This window comes from Sorex fumeus, unplaced genomic scaffold (genome assembly GCF_029834395.1).
Source record: "Sorex fumeus unplaced genomic scaffold, SorFum_2.1 ptg000030l, whole genome shotgun sequence".
In the NCBI taxonomy this organism is placed as follows: domain Eukaryota; kingdom Metazoa; phylum Chordata; class Mammalia; order Eulipotyphla; family Soricidae; genus Sorex; species Sorex fumeus.
This window is the reverse complement of record NW_026606087.1, coordinates 3,761,492-3,779,359: the sequence shown is the minus strand read 5'-3', so window position 1 is coordinate 3,779,359 and position 17,868 is coordinate 3,761,492.

Here is a 17,868-nt window from a genome sequence, read left to right as displayed (position 1 = left end):
TTAGGTGAGTACATAGCAGGCTGTGCTATAGCTCCAACCCTGAAGCCAAACATTTTAAAACAGAAAACACAAGTCTAAAGGAAAAGAAGCCCCATTTTCTGTAACACATAATTAGTAGAGTCCTTAGACAGGGATTTGCATAAGGGTACACCACCCACAAAAGGACAATTCTACTTAAAAGTCACTCATTTAGCACATCAATGGATCTGCTTGGGAATGAGTCACAATGCAGTGATGGAGGATTGTGTCTGTCTTAAAAGAATTCATTTCAGAAGGGGTCTTACTTTACTGTATTTCTGTCTGTCCTCCTGTTGTTCGATTTGCTCGAGCAGGCCCAGTAACGTCTCCATTTTGAGACTTGCTACTGTGTTTGGCATATTGAATACACCACGAGTAGCTTGCCAGGCTTTGCCATGGGGGCAAGATACTCTCGGTAGCTTGCCGGGCTCTCCGAGAGGAGCAGAGGAATCTAACCCGGCTTGGACGGGCTGGCTGCGTGCAAGGAAAACGCCCTAATATTTCCTCAACTGTCAGCTCTTTGGTGGGCCAGTGGTTGGCTAGTTAAGAGAGTCAGTTCTGTTTTAAAGTTGTATTCATCACTCTAGCCCCAGGATCCTGTATCTACAGAGGGGACCCAAGTGGAACCAGAGATTCTCTGTCCAAGGGGGCTGTGTATGTAAAAAGGGTCTCTTCCTTGATGAGCAAAGCCAGCATAAGGAAACCTCAGCCTGTTTATTAACTGACCTAGCTCCCCATTTTGAGCACCCTGACTTTGTCACAATGATTCAAATTCATTTCTAGCCTCTGGTTGACCTACTCATCACTCCTGCCTGGAGGATACTAGCTGCTCTTGAACAGCCTCTTTCTGTTATGAGCAGAGCATCTGGAAGGAGCAGCTCTGCCAATCACAGAGTTCTAAGGACTCCTTTACCACTTCAGCTGGAGGTCCTAAGCAAATGAATCTGTGGTCACAACCTTTCCCAATAGCTCCCCCATATTGAACAGTCCACTCTGCTGCCCTCCAGGTCTTGGGCTGCGTCTTTTAAAAATCTCAGCACTGTTAGCTCAGACTGGGGCTGGAGCACAGGACAATGTGGGGGTCAAGGAGCACAGATGCTAATCATTTTCCTGTGTCTACACATTGCTTGCTATTCTCTCCCAATCTGGCTCTTCCACATCCTATAAAGAAACCAAAGTAGTAAATCTGTCAGGACATTTTCTCAAAGAAAGACTTGTTGAATGGAAATGTTGTTGATGCTTTTTAAACAAAGAGACAGGATGGCTGAGGATTGGGGGTGGGGGACCTCGGCTCCTTGTGGGCATTCATTGGAGAAAGGACCTGGAGACAGCTGTGCTGTCAAGGGTGTGGCTGTGGCTGTTCTTAGTGATGAGGGAGCCCCTAAATTAAATCTTTCTCAAGCACAACTCAAGCACCAGAAAGATAGTAGCACTGTAGCACTGTCCTCCCATTGTTCATCGATTTGCTCCTGCTGGCACCAGTAATGTCTCCATTGTGAGACTTGTTGTTACTGTTTTGGGCATATCAAATACACCGTGGGTAGCTTGCCAGGCTTTGTCGTGCAGGCGGAATACTCTCGGTAGCTTGCCGGGCTCTCCGAGAGGGACGGAGGAATCGAACCTGGCTCGTCCACCTGCAAGGCAAATGCCCTACCTGCTGTGCTATTGCTCCAGAAAGATAATACAGGGGTTAAAGGACTTGGCTTGTACATGCAGACTTCAGTTCGATCCCTGGCACTAGCTACTGTGCCCTGAGTACCATCAGGAATGATCCCTGAGCTCAGAGCCAGGAATAAGCCCTGAGCACCCATAGATGTGGCCCCAAACCCAAAATCTGAAGCAATTCAAACTAAAACTCCTCCCATAAAATCAAACCATACACACATAGCAAAGCACAACTCAAAAAGGTAAGATTAAGGGAGTCCCACAGCTTGCCAGAACTGAAACTTTTTATACCTCCTGGTTCTATCCTCAGTCTAAAAAAGAAAAGTGAGTTGGGGAACTGGAGATATTCATAGGTCCCAGCACATGTGCAGCAGGAGAGACAATATGGGCACTTGTTGCAGGATATGGCAGAGGTGCTTGGTTTGCTATGACAATCTCAGATCCAGATTCACCTGTCATGTGCTGGTTTTGTGGTTTAATACCATATGGTTTAATACCATATGCATCCATGGACTGGTTTCTGTATCCTTCCAAATGGGGAAGGGGATACTAGTACCTACTTGTAGGTAATTGTCAATATAAAGGTTGAATCATTTAAAGAAGTCCAGATTCTTGCTCTCATGTATCTAGTAAAAGCTCCCTTTGCGTCTTTCTCAGTCTTAGGTCTTATGACTATGTTCTTGGCTCTGGTGTCTTCTTGGTTTAACAGAACTCCTTTGATAGCTTCAAAACAAAAAAAAAACAACTTTTTTTTTATATCAGAGCCTAATGCAGAACACCGCAGAGATGAAAGCAAGAAACAGAGACATTTGAAACAATGATCTTCGGTGGGTGATAATTGTTTAGTTGCTCATCTTCACAACAATATAGGCCTTCAAAAAGAACTCAGCATGCATGTTGCTGGGATAGACCAAGTGTGCAGCAAGTATGTATGTGGTACACCAGATTCTAGGAAAGATCCCAATATTCCAACTCCTTGGCATGTACATACTATACAGTTACCTGCACTGGAATATGTGTGGGACTTGTGAAGGTGATAGATTCCACTCTATTTACTGAGCTTTATGACAAATATAAAAGATGTTGCAGATGTAACTAAGGATCTCGTGGAATGATTCTGAGTTCATCGTAAGAGATATTATCCTGATTAGATAACTTAAACCCTTCCCCAAAGGGGAAGAATCTCCTGTGGGATTTGAGAAGAAAGTTACCATGAATTTTTCACTGCAAGGAAATGAATTCTGCCAATAACCATTTGAAATTGCACAAAAACCTAAGTCTCAGATGACACTTGATTTTAGCCTTGTGAGACCCCAAGCTAAGGACTCAGCTATACTGAATACAGACCCCAAGCAAAGGACTTGGCTGAAATAAGCCATATTTTAAGCAGAAATATTTGTGATACTTTGATATGCAGGAATATAAATTAACATATAGACTTAAAAATAAAACTGTCATTAACACTGAAATAATAGAACAGCTTTATTCCAGATGAAACCCTATCACTACAGATTAACTAAAAGACCACACAAAAAGAAAGAGCAGTTCTTCTGGAAAATAACTCATTGCACCCCAATAAAAATGATGGCACCTCAATTCAAATACTTTTTTTGTTGTTGTGCTGGTAGTGGTGTCAGAAGGCAGTGGTCATATTTATAAGCGATGGTTATCACACATGTTTGTTGTAGTACTTCACTCATGCATACAGACAAGAATTCCACCACTAACCCACATACCTGAGCCCCCAACACCTTCTTTTAAGTGAAGGTTCACAGGCAACTCTACAAAGTACAAACCAAAACCACTTAATACCAGTCAATTGGCCAATTAACTGACATAACTGGACACTTGTAACCAGAAACCAGTATTGCATTGGACCTCCTACATGGCCCCTGTAAAATCAGACTTATTATGGATGAAATAATTTGACAACTCAGGGCAAAATAGTTGTGTTCAAAGCTCCTGATCTTGCATTGGGTCAGGCACTTACACTGAGGGTACAACCACAGGTCTTGATGGATCCAATATACATAATAGTAAGGTCCCCTTTACTTGCTGGTTATTTTTTAAAATTCTGCTCCAGTCTGGCAGCCTACCTACCTCAGGCTCCTTCAGTTCTCCCCTCCCCCAAACAAACAGTAGTGTAAGAGGGAAGGCAGAGGGGAGGGAGAGAGTCTCTGGGTGAAAATTGAAAATCACCATGGTACTCAGTGGTCTCAACGGAGACAAAGGCATTCAATTCCCTTCTGTTTGGACAGCTGAGGCTGAGCCCCTTCTCTCTCCAGCTTACGTGCTGGAGACCCAGCCTGCATCCTAATGCCAGGCAGTGAGAAGGGGCCTCTCAGGGACTATTTTCAACAGCAAATAGACGAACATTCTCCAGTGACCCAATACTATTTTTCAGAAAAACTTCAGAAATTTTTATCTCTTATTAGTCTTGTTTTTCTTCCCTTCAGACTCAGAAAAGCAAAGTAGAATTAAAGTTGAGCATGAGCTGAATGAAGAGGGGAAGGAAAAGTCTCTAAAGAAATAATTTAATTCAGGCATGAGAGGTAGTATAGAAGTAAAGGTACATGCCTTGCATACGGCAGCTCCTAGTTTGATTCTGGGCATTGCCTGGTATAGTCCTGCTGGTCTCTGAGCACAGCCAGAATAGTCTAGGTCACACCTGATACCACAGAGTCTGAACAACAGCATATTCTTGGGCCCTGGTATTGAGCCTCTGTCCTTTCTGACTGAAAATTATGGGAAGGGGTCATCAGGCCTTCTGAGCACTGCTTGGGAGATCTCCAGTATCTTCCTCAATTCTTCCTGCCAAAAGGGAAACATTTCAGTCATAGAGTTTTAGATGGAGAGGTTCTCTTGGACCTAGAGGGATGTTTGTCAAATGACTTTTTCCAGAGTCTCTTACCTCTTGGAAAGTTTTGGAACTTTTAAAGCAGTGCTCTTCAACCGTTTTATACCTGCAGACTGATGCCTGTCCTGTAGACCTAGGTCTATGGACTGACAGACATACCCAAGCCTATAGAGCAGTGATTTTTCTTTTTTCTTTTTTTTTTAATTTTTATTAGTGAAACACTATGAGGTACAGTTGTAGACTTACAATTTTTTTTGCTTGGGTTTCAATTTTACAATGATCAAGTACCCATCCCTCCATCAGTGCCCATTTTCCACCATCAGGTATCCCAGTATCCCTTCCACCTCCCCATCCCCTGCCCCCCCCCCCGTCCCACCCTGCCTCGGTGGCAGGGCATTCCCTTTTGTTCTCTCTCTCCTTTAGAGTGCTGTGGTTTGCAAAAAAAGGCATTGAATGGCAATCATGTTCCGTCTATAGTCTACTTTCAGCATGCTTCTCCCATCCTGGGAGGATCCTCCCGACACCATTTATTTGGTGCTCCCTTCTTTATCTGAGCTGACTTTTCCCCTAGCATGTGTGGCTGGCCTCCAAGCCATGGAGTAAACCTCCTGGTACTTATCTAGGCTATTCTTGGGTGTTAGTCTCCTATTTTGTTTCTTTATGTTCCCCAGATGAATGCAATCTTTCTATGTCTGTCCCTCTCTTTCTGACTCATTTCGCTTAGCATGATACTTTCCATCTAGTACCACTTGTAAGTAAATTTCATGACTTCATCTTTTCTAACAGCTACATAGCACTCCATTGTGGAGCAGTGATTTTTCAACCTTTTTACACCAGCAGACAGGCAGCTGTATGTAGACTGGCAGTTGAAGAGCTCTGCTCTAAAACAGAGATCATGAGTCAACATGTAGTATTGAGCATGTAGAAATGCACCTTCTAGACATTGTGTCATCTGTCCTATTCTAGACCCAAAAGGAATTTCTAAAGAATAAGATGGGAAATCTCACTCTCTAATTTACAGGGATCGGCTAGGGATCACCTTCCTCATCTATAAGACATGTACAATAACATGTTCCTTGCTGGGTGATTGTGAGGGGCACAGGAGGTATAGCTATAAAGGCCTGGTATGGTTTCTACACAATGGAGGTGCTCCTGGCACTGACACTTCACAGCAGGTGATCATTGAACATTAATTCCTCCTAATCTTTCCACATGTGCACTTATTGGAGAAATGGCTGGTCAGCAGGTCATAATTTGTATTTTGTTCAAGAAGGCAGGAGCTCTTTATTTTGTTTACGGAAAGCAAGAACTCTTGGTTCTGCATTTCTAAAATAGATCCTTTCCAAAGGCTCCTTGAGTCTTCTGTTAAATTAGAAAATCCATTCTACCTCTGTGGAGTGGATGAAGTTGATTGCCTACCCAGCATACCATTTCTCTACCACCCTGCACCTTCTTTTTATTTCCTCCTGATTTCATAAAAAATCATGCTTTTTCCTTGATCACGTACTTAAAAGAAAGTCATCTCTGCTACAGTTCTAGGCAGAAATTTTGACTGGTCTGTCAGGGTTTCTTAACCTCAGCAGGACTGAGATTTGGGGAATAGGATACTTTGTTTTGAGAGAGGCTTACCTATGCATTTTGGATGGTTAAGCAGCATCCTTGGCCTCTACCAACTAGATGCCATTAGCAATCCCCTTTTCATGACAATCAAATATATCTCAAGGCGTTGCCTGTAGATGGGGCACAGGAATAAAATCACCCCAGTGATAGAATAAAAGTCTAATTCAATCATAGAAGTTCAGTATCCCTGCCAGTGACTAAGCTTTATTATGTGATGCTTTTCTGAACATTAAATCTAGGAGAATTTTTCTGGGGCTTCTAAAAAAAGGTTCCTTCTCTTTTAGAATGACATCCAGACTCAAATTGTTATCATAGAAAAGTAGCCAGAAGACAAAGTCAAGTTAATAAAAGTGAGACTGAGCCTGAATTGTTGATACTAATGAGACACTGAGTTAGCCAAACCTGAAGCTCACTTACCTGTTATAAGAGGCCATTCATTTACTCATTCAACGTATATTCTCTACAAGTCCAGTAAGGACTTGAATACAGGTTGGTGAATATGATTGAGAGTTTTCCCATGCTTATGACACTTACATGCTAATTAATGAGAAGATTTGAGAAGATTTTTTATTACTTGTTGCTAAGGCAATAAAACCAAATATTCCTAGAATATATGTGATTTCCATCAATCACATCGTGCCGTTTTTGACACTGGGGAAGAACTGTTTTTCGGAACACATGACAAAAGACATCGGAGGTGTCAGTGTCCTTGTCAACACGAACTTGGCCATGAGCATTGATTCATTCGAATGCCTAACAACCCAAATTGGACTATTACACTTGAATAGATGTGGCTCACTGCTGGCAGTTTCTATCTTCGTTGTCTACGCACCAATATCCAATTATGATGAAGGAGAAATTGAGAAGTTCTACATGGAGCTGGAGAAGTTCTATAAAGAAGACCACACCTTTTACAAGATCATTGTCAGTGATTTTAATGCCAAGATAGAACCGAAAAGATTAGCTGAAGAACTCCACATTGGGACCCATGGCCTAGAATGGAACGAACAGGGTGAGAGACTGTCTGAGTTCATCATGTCGACCAAGACCATCCATGGTAACTCACAGTTCCAGAAGGCTGAATCTAAACATTGGACTTGGGAGTCTCCCAGTGGACAGTTCCACAAGAAAATTGACCACATTATATTCAAATGATGGTTTTGCCTGATTGATGTGGCTGTTGTCCCAAAATTCCAAACGGAATGGGAGCACCATCTCCTTTGTGCAAAATTCTACTTTACAGAGCGGGGAGAAAGGGCTGCAAAGTTTAAGAAGAGAACTCCCAGAATGACCACCAACTGGGAACTCTATGGCACTATTGTGGCAACATGGGAAGATGCTGTCATTGACAACATTGACGAGGAATACAATTGACTGGTTCAGCACCTCCATGATTGTGCAAGAAAAGCCAATGGAGAGATAGCCACAAAAAAAGTCTGTCTTTGAAAACTCTTGAGCTTATTCACCAACGTGGCTTGGCACAAGCCTCAGGCAACCACAAGTGAATGTCCAAGCTTGCAAAGAAGTGAAGAGAAGCGATAAAGGAAGACCTCAAAGAGAGAAGAGCAGCAGTGCTGGCAGATGTAGCAGAAGCTGGGAAAAGCATTCGCAATGGCCGACTGTCCTTCGCCAACTACAAGACCAAGATGACTGCCCTCAAACGTCCTGATGGATCTATCACATCTTCCAGAAGGGCAATGGAGAAGATTATCCATGACTTCTACTCGGATCTCTTCGATAGCCACATCCACCTGCCCACATACCAAATTCCGCAGGATGAATATGTCGTTCCCAAAGTTCTCCCTTCTGAAATCCGACATGCCATTTCATTGGTGAAGAAGCAAACAGCACCTGGTCCAGACAAGGTCAGACCCAAACACCTGAAGAACCTGCCATCAGTACTCATCAATACACTGACTCGGCTCTTCACACGCTACCTGTCTGAATGCAAGGTTCTGTCCCAGTGGAAAACTAGCAGGACTGTACTACTGTACAAGAAGGGAGACATCCACGACATTCGCAACTCTCACCCGATCTGCCTATTGTCTGTCGTCTACAAGCTGTTCACTTGAGTCATCCTGAATAGGATTGGCAGAACACTAGATAAAGGACAACCATGCAAGCAAGCCGGGTTCCGCAAAGGATTCGGCATGATTGGCCATATCCACACGATAACCAAGCTCATTGAGGTTTCTCAGTAGTTCAAGATGCCACACTGTCTAATGTTCATTGATTTAAAGAAGGCCTTTGATTCTGTTGAGACGGAAGCAGTCATCGAAGCCCTAGCCAAATAGGGCGTTCAAACTCAATACATCAGGATCCTCTGTGAACTGTATTACGGATTCACTACCAGGAGCTCACCATTCTACAAAGAAGTGAGCTTCCATGTCAAGAGAGGGGTTTGGCAGGGTGATACTATTTCACCAAAACTCTTCAGTGCCACCCTAGAGAATGTCATGCGATGACTGGTATGAGAAGAAATGGGAGTGAAGATAGGTGGTCGGCAATGACACCACCTCCGCTTTGCTGATGACATCGTTCTAATAACACCAAACATTAGCCAAGCAGCACAAATACTGGCCGACTTCGACCATGAGTGTGGAAAGGTCAGACTCCAGCTGAATCTCATGAAGACAATGTTTATGATAAACAGTCTTGTTCCTGATGTTCCATTCACTCTCAACAGAACGAATATCTCTGAATCCAACAGTTATGTGTACCTATTTCAAGAAGTCAACATGACGAATGACCTGGCAACTGAGTTGCGCAAGAGGAAGAGAGAAGCTTGGAATGCCTTCAAGAGCATCGAAGAAATAGCTAAGAGGACGAAGAACTTTGGCTCCAGGCACGTCTCTTCAATTACACTGTTCTTCCTGCATTAACATACGCCTCAGAGACCTGGGCCCTACGAAAACAGGATGAGAATGCTCTTCAGGTCTCCCAAAGAGGAATCAAAAGAGCTATGCTTGGAGTATCATGCTCCACTCAAATGAGAGGAAGAATCTGGAGTTCTAACCTCTGTCAATGGTCAAAAATCAGGGATGCTGTCTAGTTTACCAACGTGTCAAAAATCAGATGGGCTGAACACGTAATGAGATTTGTAGACGAACTAGAGCCGAACTAGAACTAGAACTAGAACTGCTGAACTAGAGCCGTTACCGACTGGATTCCACGAGACGTTAAAAGATCGTGTGGCCGCCCACCTACGAAATGGTCAGACTTCTTTGTCAAGACCCTGAATGATTGGTTTGAGGCTCTTCGTGTTCCTAGAATGAGCAGATGCCATTGGGCTACACTAGCAAGCGACAGAGGAATGGAGACATTACTGGCGCCCACTCAAGCAAATCGATGAGTAATGAGATGTCAAGTGATCAAGTGATTCCTAGAAATATTAAAACTTTTAACATCCAACTGGAGATAGTACAGTGATTAAGGTGCATTCTTTATACATACTTTAAGTAAGATGTAATCCCTGGTACTGCATATGGTCTCCCAAATTTCACCTGAGTACAAAGCCAGGAGTAATCTCTGAGCACAGCTAAATATGGTCCCCCCTAATATAACTTCCAGCATCACATGAGCTGATAACCAGAAGGTTTTTATTTTTTTTTAATTTTGTTGTTGTCTGTTTCTCCTCTCCAGTTTCTATCTTATACTCCACACAGATATTTCAATCCTTCTATCCTTTCCTCACACTTTTGGCCACCAACTCCTTTCTCCAAATTGGCCCTTAATCTTGAGTCACTGACTTCATGAAGTTCCTCATAGCACTAATACATATAACTTCTGTTGCATTTGTTCCACCATCTTGAGTTGTTATTAAGTTACCTCTGGAAGTACTCAATGCAGAGCTAGGAGCTAATGTTCTCAATGATCAGATTATGTTGTACATTGAAAAGAATGGAGAGAGAGTACAGTGAATAGGTCACTTGCAATGTACATGACCAACCCAAGTTTAGTCTCTGGCAGCAGGTTTGATCCCCTGAGCCCAGCCAGAAATGATCCCTGAGTGCAGAGCCAGGAGTATGCCTTGAGCATTGTTGGGTGTGGTTAAAAAATCCAAAAGAAGAAGAAGAAGAAAGAAAAGTCAAGAGGAAGAAAAATATATCTAGGCTAGCATACTTTGAGGTTTTCACATCTTTCTGCATTTCTTTTTCAGCTACTATAAGTTCTTGCTTTGGCTTTACAGATAGCAACATTTTCCTTAAACCATCCCTCAAGATAGCCTCAATTCAGGGATCAGCAAACTATGACCAATGAGTCAAAGTAAACTCTCTGTGTCAAGAGAATGTTTTATCTCCCTTCATATCTGTAAATAATTGAAAAAAATCTAAGAAGAAATAGTGAGCTTGAGACAGAAAATTTTAAGTTCAAATTTTAGTGTCTGTCAAATAAGCTTTAATGGACACAAGAATATTAATTTGCTTATGTATTATCTATGATAGCTTTCATATTATAATACCAGATTTGTGTAATTGATACAGTGGTTGGATGACCTATAAACCCATAAATATTTTTTAACTGATAGCTTGTCAATTCCTGCTCTTTTTCATACAGTCAAAAGAGCCCTTCCAAATATAGGTGCTGTATGAAATGAGAGATTATGAGGACCTTTAAAGTAGAGGATGCCTGATAATATATCATTGAGTATATTTATTATTGGATATGATGGAACATTCTCTGTTCTCAGAAAAATATTTAGAGGGGCTAGAGCAATAGTACAGTGCATAGGGCTCTTGCTTTTTATGTGGCCAACTTGGGTTTGGTCCCTGGCACCCCTTATAGTCCCCTGAGCCCTCCAGGAGTGATCCCTGAACATAAAGCCAGGAGTAAGCCAGTCCTGAGCATCACCAGATATGGCCTGAAAACCAAAAAAAACCAAACCAAAACAAAACAAAAAGTCAGAAAGCAGAGGCAGAGATGGAAACTGGATTTAGACTGGCAGAAAATGTCTGCCCATGAGATAATAAACTCAGACACTTATTCCTTCTGTCAAATGTTTTCCAACTATGTTCTGCTAAGGCTCCTGAATGTTTTTTGAATAACAAAAGTTACTAGACAAATATAATCAAGAAGAATAGTCTGCCCACACTGTACATGTAGCAGAAACAAAGCACCAAGCCATCTCTGCACTCTGAGAAACGGAACATTCCCAGTTGTATTTCCATGGTTGATTGAATTCATTAGTTTGTTCACTTCTCAGATACATTCATTCAGTCTGCAAACATGTATTGGGAATTGTGTAAGGAAGGTTGGAGACCAAAATAAGCAGAGACGTGAAAGAAATGTCAAGATCAACAAAAAAGAATTTTATCTTTTGTCTGGAAGGATAACATGTGCAGCTTCCAGTATTTGTGGTTACAGGAAAAGTGGATGACAGAGAGGAAATAGAGAAGCTCTTCTCCTTAGTTTCCATCTCTGTCAACACAAATGCTCATTAGGCTAAAGGTAGCTGGACCTATATTGGCACAAGAGACCAGAAGTGCAGGAAAAATTATTGAAAAGCTGTTGCTCCAAATGAGGCCAAGACTCCTCAGTCAAAAAAATTACCTATCTGGGTTTGAAGATGAATTAAGAATAATAGGACTGTAAAGTAGACCCTGAAATTGTGAGGAAATTAGCAGTGCTGAAGATCAGAAAAAAAAGTTGTCAACTAAAATCTCAATCCCATATGAGAGGACTCTTCAAACTGCAGTAGTGCTGATCCTGGTCAGAATTATAGGACAGATAATAATAATTCAGTTTCTAATATTATCATTTTTTGGGTGAAACAAACAAACTAAGATTCCAGGAGGTTAAGTCACTTGCTTAAGTGTACATGGAGTTAGTGAGTTACCCATCAGTTGCTTGTTCCAAAAAGAGCCTGGGCTGGGCTGGGGTGATAGTACAATGGGTATGGTGCCTACATTGCACACAACTAACCAGGGTTCAATCCCAGTACCCAGTATAGTTCTCCGAACCCTACCAGTAGTAATCCCTGAGAGCAGCCAGGAGTAACCCTGAGTAACACTGGATATGACTCCAAAACAAAAGAACAAAGCAAAACAGAAAACTGGATATGGAATATTCATTGTTTTATTCAACATATATCTGTAGAACATTTACTAAGAGCCACATATTGTGCAAAGACATGGAGCTGCACTAATGAACTACAATGATGTGATACCTGCACTCGTTGAGTTGACACTCTTGTAAGAATGACATCAAGTCTTTCCAGGTTATGAGTTCTACTATATAGTTCCTAGTATAATAACAACTAAAAGCTGGGAAGCTCTTTGGTTTCATAGAGTGTTTTTAACAAGGATAAACATCTAAACCAAGTAACCATTTTAGATTCCTTTGTATAGTGATGGGCTGGAGCGTTAGCAAAGCAGGTAGGGTGTTTACCTTGCATGCAGCTGACCCAGGTTCAATTTCTCCATCCCTCTCGGACAGCCTGGCAAGCTACTGAAGGCATCCTGCCCACATGGCAGAGCCTGGCAAGCTCCTCGTGGCGTATTCAATATGGCAAAAACAGTAACAACAAGTCTCACAATGGAGATGTTACTGGTGCCCGCTTGAGCAAACTGATGAACAACGGGAAGACAGTGCTACAGTGTACAGTGATCAATCATTCATTCACCCACTCCTGCGTTCATTCAGCACTTACTGTATATCTACCAAATTCCAGGCATTGTGCAAGATATAAAGGATTATACAGTTAAAAATTCTACCTTTTAAGAGGGGTCTTTCTGAAATAAAAAGCTAGATACAAACATGAGAGATACTATTTAATAAGTGAGCTAAGAGTGATAGACCAGGAGTCAGTGGACACGAGAGTGACGACTCAGCTTGGAGTGTCAGTGAAGTCTTTGCAGAGGTGCCAGTTGAGCTAAGTTTTCAAGGATAAGGAAGGGGACTGACAACCTGCATAAGAATCTTTCTAAAAGGTCAGCATCCCAGGTGCCAGGATTTGTTAAGGTGAAGGAAGGAACAGAGACCAAAGAGAAATGCAAGTTTAACGAGTTAATGGAGCCTGATGAATGAATGCACTCTGAATTCTGGCTCCTGTGCCACTGCACTAAAATGCACTGGGCTGAAAACTAAAGCTTCATTTCACATTTTAAAACTTCTCAAGAGAAACTTCAATATCACAGACTCATCACAACTCTGCTCCTGTCACAACAGCTGTCCCCATGATTCCCTGTCACAAACCTTCTGCTCTAGAACTACCTCCACCGCTGGTTTCCACTTTTTTTTTTACAGTCAGTTGTTGCTCAGAATGCATCCCCACCCCCACACCCCAAATGCTAATCCTCCATCATGTCCTACTGCTGCATTGAAATCAATGGACCAGCCCAGCTTGCAGGCATTCTCCTTAGGGGACTCAAAAAAAAAACAACCCCAAAAAACACAGAGACCATTTGTCTTCATCTTTAATTGGCACTGAAATGTCTTTTGTGGATCTGTAGAGGCTTTCAAATAGATTTGACCTTGGTCAAGCAAGTGACATAACCTCTATGTGTCTCAGCTTACACATCTGCAAAATGGGGGTAAACCAAAATACCCACATTGTTGTAAAACAGATCGCTCTTTTTATAGGAAACATTAAACCCCAGCTTGGCTTCCTGGAGGCATGACACTACTGTGATCTGAGATTAAAGCATGTCCTTTAATGGACATGAGGCGTGACCTCCTGCCCTGCAGGGACTCAATAAAGTGCTCAGCAATGCCAATGCCACCTGGTGAGCAAAATAGTATGCATTTTATTCTACCTCTTAATGCTCAGACCAACAGACTGGGTTCCAAATTTCTAAGAGAAGTGAATTTGGGGCTGAATTGTTTTTCTGAAATTTTTTTAGGTGTTTGGTGTTATGTATTTGAAGAAACAGTTGGATGTAACTTATTCAAAGTCACAAGCCAATCCACAAACTTGACAGTTCTGTAATCACTGTTTCCAGATTGGGAGAAGTGCAAAACATGGACTGCAGTTAATTGGAAGGCAAATATCTTTTTTGTTGTTGACGATGCAACACAGCAACCCTTCATTATGGAATCACCGGAGGGGGGCATTTGAGGGAGGGGAGTATCTTTTGCTCAACCTTCCTTTGTTTCTCTTTTGTATTTGGTATACTAACCACTGCTATAGTCATTTCTGTTGTTTTTTCCCCCTCATCTCCAGTTATTTTACTGCATCCCTGTCCCTTCTCTCCACTACTTCCTCATATTAGGCTCAGAGGATGTGGTCTGTCATCTTGATTTTTCTCTCAGTGTCTTTGTTCAGTTCACATTTTACTTGTGAGTAGGGATATTGTCAGCAAGTCAGTTGAGATGCTCCCAAAGACTACGGTAGCTAGTAGGGTACAGAATTTAGCAACCTACCTCTTTGATTTATCCAAGGACACAGTTATGAACAACCATATGTCACCTGGTGAAGCAGGTAGGAAGCAAGAAAAATTACTTATTTTTACCATTATCATGCGAGCAAAAGAACATTTATCAAATCTGTTTGTTGGTTTGGAAATCACAGCACAAAACTGAGAGGAAGCAGGGCAGGGTTTTGAGTGGATCTTAGAGGACATTCCCTTCTCTCTCTCCTGCATGAACTTCACCTCATCTCCAAAACAACCCTTCACCCCATCATCCCTTGCCCTCTGCTCTTAGCCCATGGACTAGATCTGAGTTATTGTGAAAGTCTCTGAGCATATGTCCCTGCTTCAGACTCTCAGCGACATCCATCTTCACACAAACCAGTTCATCGTCCCCAGGAGACAGGCTGCCTTTCACACCTCTGTTTTTGTACTAGCTGTTCCGTCTGCTTAGACTACCTGTTCCCTTGTCCAACTGGAAAGCTTTCATGTGTTTTTCAAGAAGGTGTTAAGTATCTTTTCAGATCCCTTTCCTTGGTTCTTCACCTCAGCAGAATTAGTCACTCCCTTTCTTGCACTCTCATTAATACTTAATGTGTTTAATTCTTCATTTTACACATATCTGTTTTATCTGTCCGCAGATTTTTTTGTTAGCTGTGTTGGGTTTCTTTTTGAGGTGGAGCTGGAGAGATAGACCTGACAGTACTCAAGGATTACTCCTGGCTCTGTGCTCAGGGATCATTCCCAGCAGGACTCTGGGGACTATTTACAGTAGTAGGGGATCATACTAGAATTGACTGCATTTCTGCAACTTCTAGAAGCCAAAGTTATGTCACCCTCCTCCTGGTCAACAAATAAATATTACTTGGATGAAAAGATTAAATTTAACAAAAATTCATTGATTGTATAGTTCATGCAAGACATATTATTCCTGGCTGGAGCGGAATAGCACACCAGACAGGGTGTTTGCCTTGCATTCAGCCAACCCGGGTTCGATTCCCAGCATCTCATAAGGTTCCCCCAAGCACTGCCAGGGATAATTCCTGAGTGCAGAGCCAGGAATAACCCCTGTGCATCACCAGGTGTGACTGAAAAAGCAAAGAGAGAGAGAGAGAGAGAGAGAGAGAGAGAGAAAGAGAGAGAGAGAGAGAGAAGACATATTATTCCAAGCACACATGGACTGGAGCGATAGCATAGCGGTAGGGTGTTTGCCTTGCGCACAGCCAGCCCACCTGAGCTGGGTTCGATTCCTCCACCCCTCTCAGAGAGCCCAGCAAGCTACCGAGAATATCTCACCCCCATGTGACGTATTCAATGTGCCAAGCTACCTGTGATGTATTGAATATGCCAAATACAATAACAACAAGTCTCAAAATGGAGACATTACTGGGCCCGCTCGAGAAAATCGATGAACAATGGGAGGACCGTGACCATGACCATTACAAACAATGTACAATATAGTCTAAAATAGGCCCAAGATATTGATTAGAGAATGGTGGTGTAGCAGAAATGCAAGTACAAAACAATTATTGTTAAAAATATGTTAAATAAAATTTAAAATTATATGCGACAGCACAGCAGGTAGGGCGTTTGCCTTGCATGTGGCCAACATGGACAATCCGAGTTCGATTCCTCCGCCCCTCTCAGAGAGCCCAGCAAGCTACCGAGAGTATCTCACCACCCTGGCAAGCTACCCGTGACGTATTCTATATGACAAACACAGTAACAAGTCTCACAATGTTACTGGGCCCGCTCGAGCAAATCAATGAACAACAGGAGGACAGTGACAGTGACAGCTGATATCAAATAAAATAAGCCTAGGGAGGTGATTTTAGGTTTAACTTAGTATTTCTGCATGTTCTGTGTTCTGTCACCAGGTGGCAGTAGTGTGCCATAGTCATGTGGTCCAATGCAATGAAGTTCTAGAACTTCAAAGCGATGGTTCTGCTGGTCTAGTCGAACCACAACCTATACCACTTTCTAGAGATGTGGACAGTCTCTGGGTTCTATTCATGGCTGGAGTTGCAACGATTCTCTTTTGCAAGTCATCCACATCTGCCCCTGGTGTGCTGGACTATGTTTAGACATGGTGCTCTCTAATCTATGAACTGGTTTGGGACCAAATCTATGCCTTAGAAAACTTCCTGTCCAGCACAACCGTTTTTCTGGGGGGTGAATGTCATTGGTTGGGAATGTGTAATGACCTTTAGGGAGGGCTTTTCCTGGACTTTGGTTCAGAGAATGGCAATGACTTTTAGGAAGTTGTAAGTGACCTCTATTGAAATGATTTCAATACGGAGTTATAAACTAATCCCAAACGTCACTGCATATAAAAATGGCTGGAGCATTCTTCTTCCAATGAGTTTGGCTCAGAAGTATTGTAAGGGAGCCGCTGGAGAAAAAGAAAAGTTCATGTGTCATGCAGTTTATGCTATCTTGGACCCTCTCTCTTCCCTGACCCACTTACATGTTGGAGGAAGGCTTACAGGTACATACACACTGAAAACACCCACAAGATGGGACTCAGAAACAAGAGAGATAAAAGGGAACAGCAATAAAGGGAACAACAGCATTTAACAGAAGGCAGGAGATAAGGACAAGAATACAATGATGAGATTAACCTGAGAAGAACTCAAGAGTTCAAACACTTCTCCTTTACAGTAAAAAATAAACTTGAGTTTTGCCAGAGTTTGGTTTGATAACAGAGGAGGCAGAGATTCGAGAAAGTTTAAACCTAACATCCCTCTTATTTGGGAGATGAAATAGAAAGCAGATTATCCTCTAAAGAGCAAGAAAGACAAGTATGATGCCATAGGCTTGGCAAGATACTAATTAATTAACTAATTAATTCTAATATAAAGCACCATGAGGAATGGGAAAGGAAATTGATTAGAAGAACATTTAAGGATCAGAATTAAGAACAGAAAGTGTATGAGCTTGTAGTGGGGCAATTGCGGGAAGTTATCAGAGCAGAACTCAGAAGTGACAGAAGTTTTCAATGCTTTGTTTAATGAACCTAGGGATGGGAGTTGGTTAGACAGGAGGTACAGAAAAAGAAGAGGTGATGATATGAAGAGTGCTGGTGAGGGTCTGGGGAAACAAAGTGTCCTGATTGAGTGGGGAAGGATTGGCATGAGGGGCTAGGAACACAAGTGAAGAAGCAGGTCTTTGTGACAAAGAGGGGTCCTTGCAAAAGAATAAAGAAAGGGGAAAACTGAAAATGAAATAAGAGGACTGTTGGGAATCAAGACTTTCAAAGTTTGGGGGTGAGCCCTGCTGATATGGAGGTAAATCAAGAATTGTTCTGGAGAATGGCTGAGGATTCTGGGGCTACAGCTGAATTTTTTTCCTTTTTGGGTC